The sequence below is a fragment of the Myotis myotis genome, unplaced genomic scaffold (genome assembly GCF_014108235.1).
Source record: "Myotis myotis isolate mMyoMyo1 unplaced genomic scaffold, mMyoMyo1.p scaffold_m19_p_14, whole genome shotgun sequence".
Lineage (NCBI taxonomy): Eukaryota > Metazoa > Chordata > Mammalia > Chiroptera > Vespertilionidae > Myotis > Myotis myotis.
The window spans coordinates 32,180,484-32,193,313 of record NW_023416318.1 but is presented as its reverse complement, the minus strand read 5'-3'; the positions used below and the strand labels follow the sequence as shown (position 1 = coordinate 32,193,313).

At 38.9% G+C, this 12,830-nt stretch overlaps 1 protein-coding gene and 1 pseudogene across 3 annotated transcripts in view; one reads left to right on the top strand and one right to left on the bottom strand.

Moving 5' to 3' along the window:
• The window catches only part of CAMKMT (calmodulin-lysine N-methyltransferase), a 306,572-nt gene that overhangs the window by 159,161 nt on the left and 134,581 nt on the right, over positions 1-12,830 (top strand). The window lies entirely within an intron of this gene.
• Positions 5,075-7,905, bottom strand: LOC118669373 (annotated as a pseudogene).

The following is a 12,830-nucleotide window of genomic DNA, read 5'->3' as shown; positions in this document are numbered from 1 at the left end:
ACCTAGAGATAACTCAATAGGAAAACTATTAATAACTGGTGATAACACCATCTCACTGCTTCAAAATAAATGTTTGTCATTTTCCAAAGTTCTAAGTTCAGTTACTTGCAATATTTCTGCCTACCTGCTAAAGGTCTAAAAGTCAAGATGCAAATATCATAGGCTTCTTTGAGTTTATTATAGGAATGGGAATTTTCTTGGGAAGTATTTTACAACATTTGCATGTGTAATCAAATGAAATATATTTCTTTCAAATAATTTTGAGTCATTTTCATTTTTCCCTATTTTAAAAATGAGTTTAATAACCTTACATTCCCAATCTACACACTATTACTATTATTACTTTCCCTCAGTAGTTCTGTAAAATCCCTTCCAACTCTCAAATTCCATGATTTTCCTGCCTCTCTTCTTATCTCTCAAGTCACCTCTTCTCTCTGTTTTCCATTTCTCTCTCTCTGTGGAGGTAGTGGCTGGCATGATCGATGTGGGTTAGAATTGTCAAGGAATGTAGTTATCAAGGGAATCTTGGGCCTCCGTCATTGCCAATCCTCTTTCCTCCATTTCCTCTGTGCATTAGCTTCAAGTGCAGTCATTACTCATTTAGTCCTCAAATAAAATGCTCTTTGTTGCAATGACATTTTCCCCCTGGTATAAGGTAAAACGACACATCAGCCTGATAATGTGAATTTTATGGCAATTGGCAGATTTTACTTGTGTGGGGAATTTTTATAGTTGTTGTTTACCTTTTTAAAAAGTTGCCATTTGGATCAAGGAGGATTTTATTTCTTAAGTAGGATTATTTTTTTAAATCAGATATTAATTTAGAATTGTTTTTCCCCTCTAAATAACAAATTCAGAGATGCTACATGGTTAATTTTTTTCTTTTTTAATTGGATCAGCCCCATATCAGGTATTTTATAAAGCCAGGATAAATATATGTGAGAGAAAATATCCATTTTGTGAGTGATATTTCCCCAAAAAACAATGAGGGCCATTTAAAGGAATACCTGAACTAAAAGTAATCCTAATGATAGATCTAATGCATCAGACCCATTGAGTTCCTTTAAACCTTATTCAATAAATGCCTGATTAATAAGTAATCCTGTTAAATGAATAAAACCCTAGCGTGCCAAATGGAGATATACAAAGCAATCATGATCAGACTTGTTATGGGAAAATGATAGATGAATAAATCTACTGTGCAATTAATTTATGACTGAACTATGATGAACTCCCTGTGGCAATGCTAAATCTGTTAGAGCAATAGATTTATCATCTTCTTTCAAACAATTGCATTCCAGGAATTTAACAGAATACTATTATCTGAGTCTCCTTGTATCTATTTATTTACATAGGGGTAGACAATTCCTTCTGTGCAGTCAGGATTAAGTAAATGTTTATTGTTATTGATACTGACCACAGCTGGAGCAATCCATGGTAGAAACTACTAAGGCCTATAGCTATTCTTATCTGCTTCTATATCTTTGAACTTGATCAAAGTCGCCTAATTTTTTAGATAGTTTGGTGTGAATAATTCTACTTTTTAAAAGATTAAAAGCAAACCAACACAAACAGGCCACAGGCTGTTTTGAAAACAATCTGTACTACTGTATAAGGTGGTTCCACTTAGCTTATAAAAGCACAAATTTGGGGACCATGTTTTAAGAAGATCATCAGAGATTGACAGAATATCAGAGTGCTGCATATTTTATCTTGTAAAGACAGCCTATATTATTTTAGTGTTATTTTATTTTTAGATAGGCACTCATTGAAACAAAAAATAAAAAATGTTTGGAGCTGAAGAATAGATAATTGGAAGTTGTTGAGTACTTAAATTCAGAGCATGGTGACAAGGTTAAAAGGGACTTTAGGACCAATAACCAAAACTGTTTAATGCAATCTTTCTTTTGTTTTTGGGGAACTAGAGCTGATATTTTAAACCCAGTTCTTTTTACCAATATAATGGGATTTAAGAGAGAAGATCTGAATTAAAAGGTGGATTTGTACAGTAATATAGAAAGATGCGGACTTTAACTAGAAGTTTGTTCTTTTTTTTTCCAGATATAAGAATGGAGACTTTGTAGAGGTGAGGTAAAGAGGAGGAGGGATTTCCTTAAAACATTGGGATAGTATTTGAGGTCAGGTTTTAATAGTGTTTGAGGTCAGTGTTTTAATATGCATTCAATAAACACACAGACTTAGATCAGTGCAAATAAAACTAAAACATTATCCTACTTTAAATTTACTCTGTTCTTTTCACAGTTAGTAGCTAGGCATCATAATTTTTTAAAATTAATATCTGAGTGCAGCAATTTTGTGGAGTCTATTGTAAAGCTTAATAACAAATGATTACAAATACATATATGTAGTATGCTTCATTCATTTGCACTATTTTTCATGATCAATTTGTTCATATAACATTGTTCTAAGGTATTCTTTGTTTTTTTTCTTTTTTAAAAAATATATTTTTATTGATTTTTTACAGAGAGGAAGGGAGAGAGATAGAGAGTTAGAAACATCGATGGGAGAGAAACATCGATCAGCCGCCTCCTGCACATCTCCTACTGGGGATGTGCCCGCAACCGAGGTACATGCCCTTGACCGGAATCGAACCTGGGACCTTTCAGTCCGCAGGCCGACGCTCTATCCACTGAGCCAAACCGGTTTCGGCACTAAGGTATTCTTTGATATAATCTTGGTTATAAATAAAAAAGGAATATAAGTTATGGCTCTTGCAGAACTTATACTGAAACATTAACATATAAAGATGTTCATTAGAACATTGTATGACATGTCAATCATTTATGAACTGTTTTCATGAATTATTGACAAATACTCTGCAATTTAATAATATTTTACTTTTTATAGTGATAAAATACGCATAACATAAAATTTGCCATTTTTAAGTATATGGTTCAGTGGCATTTGATACATTCACATTGTTCATCTCCAGTAGATGAGGATGGATGAGATTAAGAACTTAGGGGAGAGGCAGAAGCAAAAGAAGATAGGGAATCTGAAGTAAAGAGGATAGAAGTTATGGGTTGTGGTGCTCTGTGGCTTGGGAAGCAGTCATCTGCTGAAAATGCATGGTCAGAGGCAAGTTTGAATGGTGGAGGATATTTACTGTGAAAAAAATAAAATAGAAAGCTTGTTGAATTTCATGAGGGTCCAGCATGAATGTGATCACTGATCAAAGGTAGTGTGGTTTTGTGACTTACACTGATAGTATTCAACAGCCATAGGAGCAGGTAAGGAGGCTGTGGTTGGTGAGATTACTCAGGTCTGAGGACCAGTGTGTTTGGGTTAGTGAGAGAAGGGAGTCAAGAATAATACTCAGTGCACTGATGAAGCTACAGAGTGCTTATGATTTGTTTAGAAATAGCCTCACTTGCACAATTTTAAAAATGCAACTCAAAAGGTAGCCATTGACACATAAGTAGCTCTTCAATAGTCATCAGAACCAAAACAAAAATATTGCAAAAGACATTCATTCATTCAGTTTCTGTGGAAAGAACACTGGTGTTCAATTCTGGACCTGTTTTCAAGGAGTTTATTTCTAAATATTTACTTTCTTTGCATTATTAATACCATTTCTTCAAAGGTATATTCAGATATGAAATATCTTCTTTAAGCATTCTGGTGAAGTGATTCCCCAGAGCAGGCAAATCACTTTGATGCTGGTTGTACCAGGGAAATGCCATGAATTCCCAGATGCTTCTTTAATACAGATGAATTGTAATAAAGTAATGAAACTTCTTGAAGGCCTCCTTTTTTATTATAGCTTTATATAAATTCAGCATATAATGATTGAAAGTAAACATTGTTAAGGATATACAAGAATATAAAGTACTTAGCATTTATAAGAGGCCAGTTGTTAAAGAAAGTACTGTTATATAATAATGAGGCTAAAAATTTCACATGGAAATAACACTGTATTAGTTTGATGTATTCATACTAACAGTGAACATGATATTTTAAACTTTGCTGTCACATAATTATGCTGTACTTCATGAGATATTATCCTGTCACCTAGATAAACTCTTGAGTGCATATCTGTGATCTTCAGCTTTAGATGGCAGATTGTAACATGTCACTGAGGTATTTTTAAGTGAAGAGGTGGGAAAGCTCCTGGCTGAGTCATAGAGCTGAGGATTTTTTCTTCCCTAATCCAATACCTGGAGCAAGGCTCTCTAGAGTAACACTGGCCTTTAGCAAAGAATTGAAACACCTTTCCTAGCTCTACAGGGCGAATTGGGTAATTGGGTGTAATGTTAGCGTTGGAATGAGAAGGTATTTAGGGTTGTGAGTCATGGCCTGTATAAATACTTGTTGCTTAAAAAAAGAAAACATTCAAAGGGAAAGTGAGAGTCAGGAGGATTTGAAGACCAAATAATTCTGTATTAGTCAGCAAACAGTAGCATTACAACTATGAATAATTATTTGATACAGGCCTCTTAGCTCCTTGACTCTATTACTTACCTGTACTGTTTTAGGGAATATGTTTCTGTAAGGAAAATGAACACATTTTTAAATCTGCATTTAGTGAGTTAATTTTTAAAGATATGGATTACAAGATTAAAAGCTACAGCACTCTTTTTTCTTGCTCTGATGAAAGGCATCATATGGTTTTTTCTGTATCACAAAAGTAGAATAAGTTCAGACTTTTTTTGTTTGTTTTGTTAATCCTCACCCCAGGATATTTTTTTTTTCATTGATTTTGTTTGTTTTAATCTTTTTTTGTTGAAGGTATTACATATGTCCCCCCTTTTCCCCCATTAGCCTCTTCTAGCCCGGCCCTGCCCCCATTTATTTTTTAAAGAGAGTGGAAGGGAGAGAAGGAAGATGAGAGAGAGAGAGAGAGAGAGAGAGAGAGAGAGAGAGAGAGAGAGAGAGAGAGAGAGAGAGAGATGTGAGGCCATCGGCTGCCTCCCACACGCGCCACCGCAACCGGGGCTGGGGCAGGGATGAACCCCACAACCAGGCATGCGCCCTTGACGCGACCGTTCAGAGCGCGGGCCAACGCTCCAACCCCCAACCACCGGCCGGGCTCCGTTCAGTTCTTAACGGAGGCTCAACGGCAGAACAGAACCGGTGGCCTCGGTGCAGGGGCTGGAGGCACGGCTCGCAGCGGAATCATTAAACGGTCCTCTTTCTGGTCGATGCCAGGGGCCACTCCCACAAGGAGCTGACCATGTGCCAGGTTTTCTTGCCAAATAGCTGAAACTCGTATAGGACGACCTGTTTGTTCCCAGAAGCCATTGTTGGGGCGGATGCTAGGCCGGCAGGACTTGGTCCACGTGTGCGTATCCAGTAGGGACACGGGGTGATACTTCACGGGGTAGGCGAGGCGGAGGGCGGCCCGGCTTCACTCGACTCCTTGGATGTAATCGGCGACGGGGTCAAAGAAGTGACAGACGTGAGATGGGGTGCGGGCCGCAGGCCCCTGTGCGTACTGGATGTCCTCATGGCAGGTATTCACCACCTCCACTGAGACGTTGATGACCTGGTTGCCGGGGAGCACGAGTCTGTTGGCGGCCACCCCATTGCTGAGAGACAGGCTGCTGGCGACCCGGGAAGGTGCCTGCGGATGCTGTCATCAGGCCGGCGGGTCAGCGGCCAGCGAGGCAGAGAGGCCGCATCTTTCGGCGAGGCCGTGTCCATGAAAAACCGGTTACCCGACCCACGATCGCGCGACCACAGCAGTCCCGGTGGAGAAGTTGGGTCTGCTTAGCGCCCACAGCCCTCGCCACTGGCCCAGCGCCGGGCAGCCTCACAGCAGCGGCCAGGGACAACCCTGCCGCGTCCGAAAAATAAATACACATTAAAGCAGCTGGTGAAAAAGTGGAAGAACTGGTGCACTGGAAGAAATAATGGCTCAAACGTGACTCAGCGGAGGAAGTGAAACCAAGATACAAAGCCACGTCTTGGGCTAAAGTTCGCTCACATTTCAGGAAGTAGGTTGAAGTGACAGTGGGTGATACAAAATAGCAAAATAGACATATTTCTTGCCGTGATGTTTTACAGCTGTCACTGGCCATGTGTTTTCTTAAACTGATATCAGCTACTATTCATACACTTAGAATTTCTGGTCAGATTTGGGTGGGAGGTTGTGGTACCCACGTATATAAAGTAATATAATAATGTTCTTTTCGGAACAAATTTGTTACATAAAACGTCAGGTGAGTCATTTTGCTCATGTCAGATATTTGAAAGTAATGGAAAGATGCCAACGTGGACGCCCAGTAATTCATGCACTGGTGTAATGGAGCAAATGAAATGCAAAGCTCTTGCACAGGTCCAATTTCAGCACCAAACGCGTACCTGTCAGTCAGCAAAATTGTCCCTGAATAAAAATGAACCCTGTCTGAGAGGCAAAGCATTTTAATATACATCACATTCTTTGGCTCTATTTCGAGGTAGAAGCTGCATGGAAAGAGAGAATGCGGCTGAAAAAGACATTTCACAGCAACCCCTGAGCATGCTGAAAATCTTGCTCGCACTGCTGCCCACAAAAGGTTTTGGTTTGCCCTCTCTCTCCTGAGTATGGACAAACTCTTTAGGATGGCTCCCCTCTTCCCCTCGGTATCTCTTATCTACATGGAAAGGCGGCCGATTTACCCCAGACAGGGAGAGATTTGGCCACTCAGGAATGTGGAGACCAAGTTTTAGACAGGTAACTTCATTGCTTCTGGGTGCAGCTGGGGGATGTTTTTATGAACGTGACAGTGTGTGCTGCACAAATCGAAAGTCAGACATACCCTCGTAGAAATGATTATTGTGGCTCAGAGTGACTGCCATTCTTTTGAAAAGGCTTTCATTTTGCAACCGGTTCCCATTTTTCTATATGAGTAAGCACCTTACAGAAATGAGGTGTCCTAGTTTTTTTTTGTGTGTGTGTGTGTGTTTTTTTTAGACCCAATTCCTTGTGGTTTTTAAAAAGCAAATAGGAAAGTTAAGAATTTGTATGCTTCAGTGCCCACACACCCAGGGCTTCTTGAACCCTACCTCTAGGAGTCATGATTTGTTCTACCTTTGAAATGTCTGTTTTCCACTTCTGTGTTTTAAGACGCTAAGTACTTAGAGGAACCCAAGCAGCTATTGAAAACCAGTAATGACTAGTTCTTCTAAATGTTAATGATTGAGAATGAACTAGCAATCAGGGCTGAAAAATAAAAGAAAATAAAGTGTGCTGTATTAGACACGATCATAATTAAATCAAGCCAAGGTGCTCTATACTTATGACCGTACTAATGCTTGAAAAATTATGAGTATGGGGAAATTTACATAAATCCTCTTTAAATGGTGTATGTGAAAAAGGGAAAGAAAGAAAACCGTGTTCACAGGACTGAATTTATTTTAATCCCCTGGTTCAAGTGGTCCTAGAAATAATCATACTTGTATCAATCTATATTGCATGACTTTTGTAAGATGTGAAAATAGTGTTTTTCACTAAATTGTCACTTATTATTGTTCATTTAGGGCCACTAACGTAGAAAGATTTCTCAGCTACAGTGTCAAAAGAATAGGGACAATTTGATGTTTTCTTTTGATGCTGTTTGTTGATATCTAGACCACGGTAGCTTGATTGCCTAACATTAAACCTATAATAACAGTGCAATCATAGCAGTATCATCATGAACGTCGTTACAATAGAAACAACATTTACACGGCTTCAGAATGGTAATTATCAAACTTTTTTTGTCATGAAGCGCTTATTTGCTAGCATTGATCTGCCCCGGTCAGCTGTTAGCTCTTCTCATCTGAGGTGTATTGATTGTATAATCAGTAGATAGAGGCTGTGGGCAGATGAAATTCAGTGTTGTTGGGCAAATTATCGGCTGCTTGCCTGTTGACCTGGACCCTGCTGGTTATACCTTGGACGCCGGTGGGATTATTACTCATTTCGGTGATCCTACTTTACAACAGAGCACTCTGTATTATTATACAAGATAAATGCCATCCTGCTTGCTGTGGTGGTGGTTGACTACACAAATGTCAGAAAATAGCTCGTCCAGAAACTAGGCAGTACAAGCATGTCAGACGAGGTTAAAAAGAGACATTTTCAAAGACTTTACCTTTTCTGTATTTGTCTCTCCATATGAATATAGTGATAAGGAGCCTCTGTGTATGCAGCTGATGATGATAATGAGACCTTACATGTGTATAGCGCTTTATCATGTCCTAAGGGTTGTGACAAGTCAGTTAATATTCTTGTTTTACCAACGGGAATATCGAGGCCTGGATTAAGTTCAGCAAAGGGGCTCAATGAGCCCAAGAGCTAGAAATTAAATCTATTTCCTCTGTGTATAAGTTGAATTTATTATGTCCTATTGCTCTACCTTATTAGGTTATCTGACCTGACCATTTTTATGTGTGTGCTGAAAAATCTAACGTTTCATCCAGCTGGCTTTGTGGGACAAAAGACCTTAATGTGATTTAACTAAATGATTGCATTGGGTGACTTTGGAGACTACTTGAGCCATTAAATATTTATAACATTCCAAAGGCTAAGGTCTAACATGGGACTGTTTTAAGACAAAATTGTTTCATGTAAAATGAACCAAATAAACTGATGATCAAAGATAGACCCAGAGACATAGAAACATGAACAGACTATTGAACCTCAGAGGGAAGGCAGGGGTGGGTGGGTGGGAAGAGATCAACCAATGAACTTGTATGCTTATATACATAACCCTTGGCAGACAATGGGGTGGTGAGGGACTTGGGGGGGGGGGGGGCGGGAGCAGGAGTGGGCTGGAAGAGGTTAATGGGGGAAAAAGGAGGACCTATGTAATACTTTCAACAAAGATTTTTAAAAAAATAAATAAGTTAAAATGAAAAGAGCAGTGTGAATTTCATAGCTGGTAGCTGTTTAAAATCTAGATATTTCTAGAATGTTTTATGATGTGGGAATATTTTTCAAGGTTATTTCTTTTGCCATTTCTTACTTTCCTTAGTCTGGCTTCTCTTACAATTTGGAATCTTTCTACTCTTCAAAGGTAACTCCTAGTTTCAGAATTAGTATTGCACCCTAATATCTAGTCTGGGCCTTTCTGACACTATGTGGAAACCTATTTTGATATAAAGTCATCCAAACATATTTTTAAAAACCTGGCAATGTTCACAATGGCATAGTCACCCTTTCTTTCAGAAAGGGGTGTAAAAAGGGTGTCCTTCACTAACAGTGCAATGCCACAAAAATATTAACATTGTTCAACTGATAACCTGAATCTCCAAATAATACTCTAGATCAGCGGTTCTCAACCTGTGGGTCGCGACCCCTTTGGCGGTCCAACGACCCTTTCACAGGGGCCGCCTAAGACCATCCTGCATATCAGATATTTACATTATGATTCATAACAGTAGCAACATTCCAGTTATGAAGTAGCAACGAAAATAATTTTATGGTTGGGTCACAACATGAGGAACTGCATTTAAAGGGCCAGAAGGTTGAGAACCACTGCTCTAGATGAAGGGACACTTACCTATGGTTCTACATCTCTAAATTCTCTCAGTTGAGCCTAGTAAGCTGTCTCATTCTTTCTCTCAACCACTGAACCACTGTATTATAAAGGTCAGTGGTTGCCTGCGCATTATGTTTTAAAGGCATACTCACAGCAAGTAGTTCTATAAGCGAGTCCAGTAGCACCGCATTCTTCTTTGGTCTTAAATTTTGCCACTGTTTAATCATGAGTGGGCAATGATTTCTTCCCCCTTGAAAACTATTTCTTATATTCTTAGTTTTAAAAGACCAAATGAATCTGAGAGAGACAAATATCATATGATCTCACTTATTTGTGAAATCTAATGAACAAAATGAATTGACCAACAAAAGACCCGAAGCAGGGAGGCATGGAACAGACTGACATACCTCGATGTGGGGTTGGGGGGATGAGAAGAGATAAACCAAAGAACTTATATGCATAACCCATGGACATGGGCAATAGGGTAGTGAAGACCTGGCGGGGGGCGGGGGGGTTGGTAGGGGCTGGGAGGAAGGGGTAAAGGTGGGTGAGAAATGGGAGATATCTGTAGTGCTATCAACAATAAAAAAATATTATAAATAAAAGACCAAATGACTGATCTCTTGCCTAAAATACTGCAGGAGATAACGGGTGAAATATGTGACAGTGATATGCAGAGGTGGCCAGAGTTGAGATATTCAGCATTTATATCTCTGTGAGCATAAAAGAAAACAGCTGTGTACTCCTTTAGCCTTACCTAATCTAGGCAAATAGCTAAAAGGTAACCCCCAGCTTCAGAATTTCAAGCCTTTAAAGAGAAGCCTTAACTTGTGTGCATATTCCTTTCCTTTATCTATGGCTGCTGAAACACACGCTGAGTACTGAAATATTTAAAAGAAAATAGTTATCTTTTCCAGATTCTCTCCCCCCTCCCTAAAAGCTAAACCACATATAAATACGTATATAGTCATTATTTGTGTATTGATCCTATTGTGCTGTTAGCTCTTCATGTCCTACCTGTTTTAATGTTTCCTTCATTGCTTAATGCTATGTTTTGTATGTAGAAGGAACTTAAATATCTATGAGAATGGACTGGACATTCAGTCAACAAGCATTTATTGATGCCTACTATACACTGAGTGGCCAGATTATTATGACCACCTGAAGTTTGTAGGCAAATTAGCTATAATTTCGCACTGAAGTTGCTAGAGGGCCAGACCATTATAAATAGGGAAGCAGGTTGTTTACCATGACAGTAGAAGTGATTTTTTTTTTCTGAAGATATGGGTAAACAACGCGATTTAACAGCCTTTGAACAGGGGAGATTATATATATATATATATATATATATATATATATATATATATATATATATATCACACACACACACACACACACACACTGAGTGACCAGATTATTATGACCACCTGATGTTTGTAGGCAAATTAGCCGTACACTGCATCGTATGGGATATGGAAGCTGAAGGCCTGTTCAAACACATTTGCTGTCTGCAGTTACCGAGATAAAATGTCTCCAATTCGCACAGGAACACAAGGATTGGACAATCGAGCATTGAAAAAAAGTCATGTGGTCCGATGAATCACGTTTCCAGTTGCATCAATCAGATGGCAGAGTGAAAATTTGGCGGAAATAGCATGAAAGCACATACCCCACATGCATGAGTACAACCCTTCAAGCTGGTGGGGGCAGTGTTATGGTTTGGGGCATGTTTTCCTGGCATGATTTGGGCCCTTTAATTTGTGTGAAACAACGTCTGAATAGCACAACATACCTAAGTATTGTTGCGGATCAAGTTCATCCTATCATGTTGATGGCGTATCCCAATGGAGATGGCTTCTTCCAACAAGACAATGGGCCATGCCACGGTGCTCGTGTTGTGCAGGAGTGGTTTCAAGAACATGAGGGAGACTTTACCTTACTTAGGTGGCCCCCACAATCACCAGATCTCAATCCAATTGAGCATTTGTGGGACGAAGTTAAAAGAGCCATCAGGCAGCTGGTTCCACAACCATCAAATCTCACAGAACTGGACAGTTCTATTCATCAGGTTTGGTGTCAGATTCCTCGCATCACCTTTCAATATCTCGTGGAGTCAATGCCAAGAAGAATCGCCGCAGTATTGAAGGCAAAAGGTGGCCTAACGAAGTACTGATGGGGTGGTCATAATAATCTGGCCACTCACGTTCAAATATGTTCCACGTTCAAAGGCTATTAAATTGCGTTGTTTACCCATATTTCAGAAAAAAAAAAATCACTGTCGTAGTAAACAACCTGCTTCCTTATTTATAATGGTCTGGCCCTCTAGCAACTTCAGTGCGAAATTATAGCTAATTTGCTAATTTGTCGGGTGGTCATAATAATCTGGCCACTCAGTGTATAGGAGACATGGTGGGAGATATCAGATATAGCAGTGAGTGAAAAAGACATACACCGTCCCTGCTCTCAATGCTTGTGATGGAAAAGAGATGAAACAGACATAAGAAACTAATTACATACTTAATTGTGTAATGCAATCTTTTACTTTAATATTGTATACTTAAACAAAATTCAACACATTGGGATTTTCCCAATAAGAAATCAGACCAATTTTATGCTTCTCCAGTACAGGCACTTTTAAATATCAACCTTTAAAATTCTATTGTACTTTTAAAAAATGTTCACTTTTGGTAAGTTTGGTCAAGTTTATATACATACCCATATGTAAGTGTATATCTAAGTATGTAGGTACATCTAAGTATATATGCATAAAACTAAGTGTATACATATATGTAAGTGTATACATATATGTGTATGTGTGTATGTATGTATGAGTGTTTATGTATATTGGTATATAATCATCACCTCAATCAAGGTATAAGATATTTAAATCACCTAAAAATGGTAACTTTGTACTCTTTCACAGAGTACAACCCATGACTTCCCTCAGGCTCCTACATTTGTCTTTCCTAGAGTTTTAGAGAAATGACATCATACGCAGTAGATAAAAATAGGTTTACAGTTCTCCGTATGGTAAAAGACATGCAGGTTATGATGATTGCAGTAGCTTTATTAACTGTGTTTTGCGCAAATATAAGATCCTGGAGGGCTGGCACTGTGTTTAATTCATCTTTCTCTCTCAGTACATAGGGTCTTGCTTGGCACATAATAGGTTGTAAGAGTAACAGAATGGTATGCTGACTAAGTGCTTGGGCTCTGCAGTAAGACAGACAAGGATTTAAATCCCTGCTCTGCTAATTAGCCAGATTTCGTACCTGTTATTTAGTCACTTTGAGCCTCAATTTCCTTATCTGTAAAATGGAAATAATTGCATTGCCTTGCATCATAGGGTTGTTTTGAGGATTA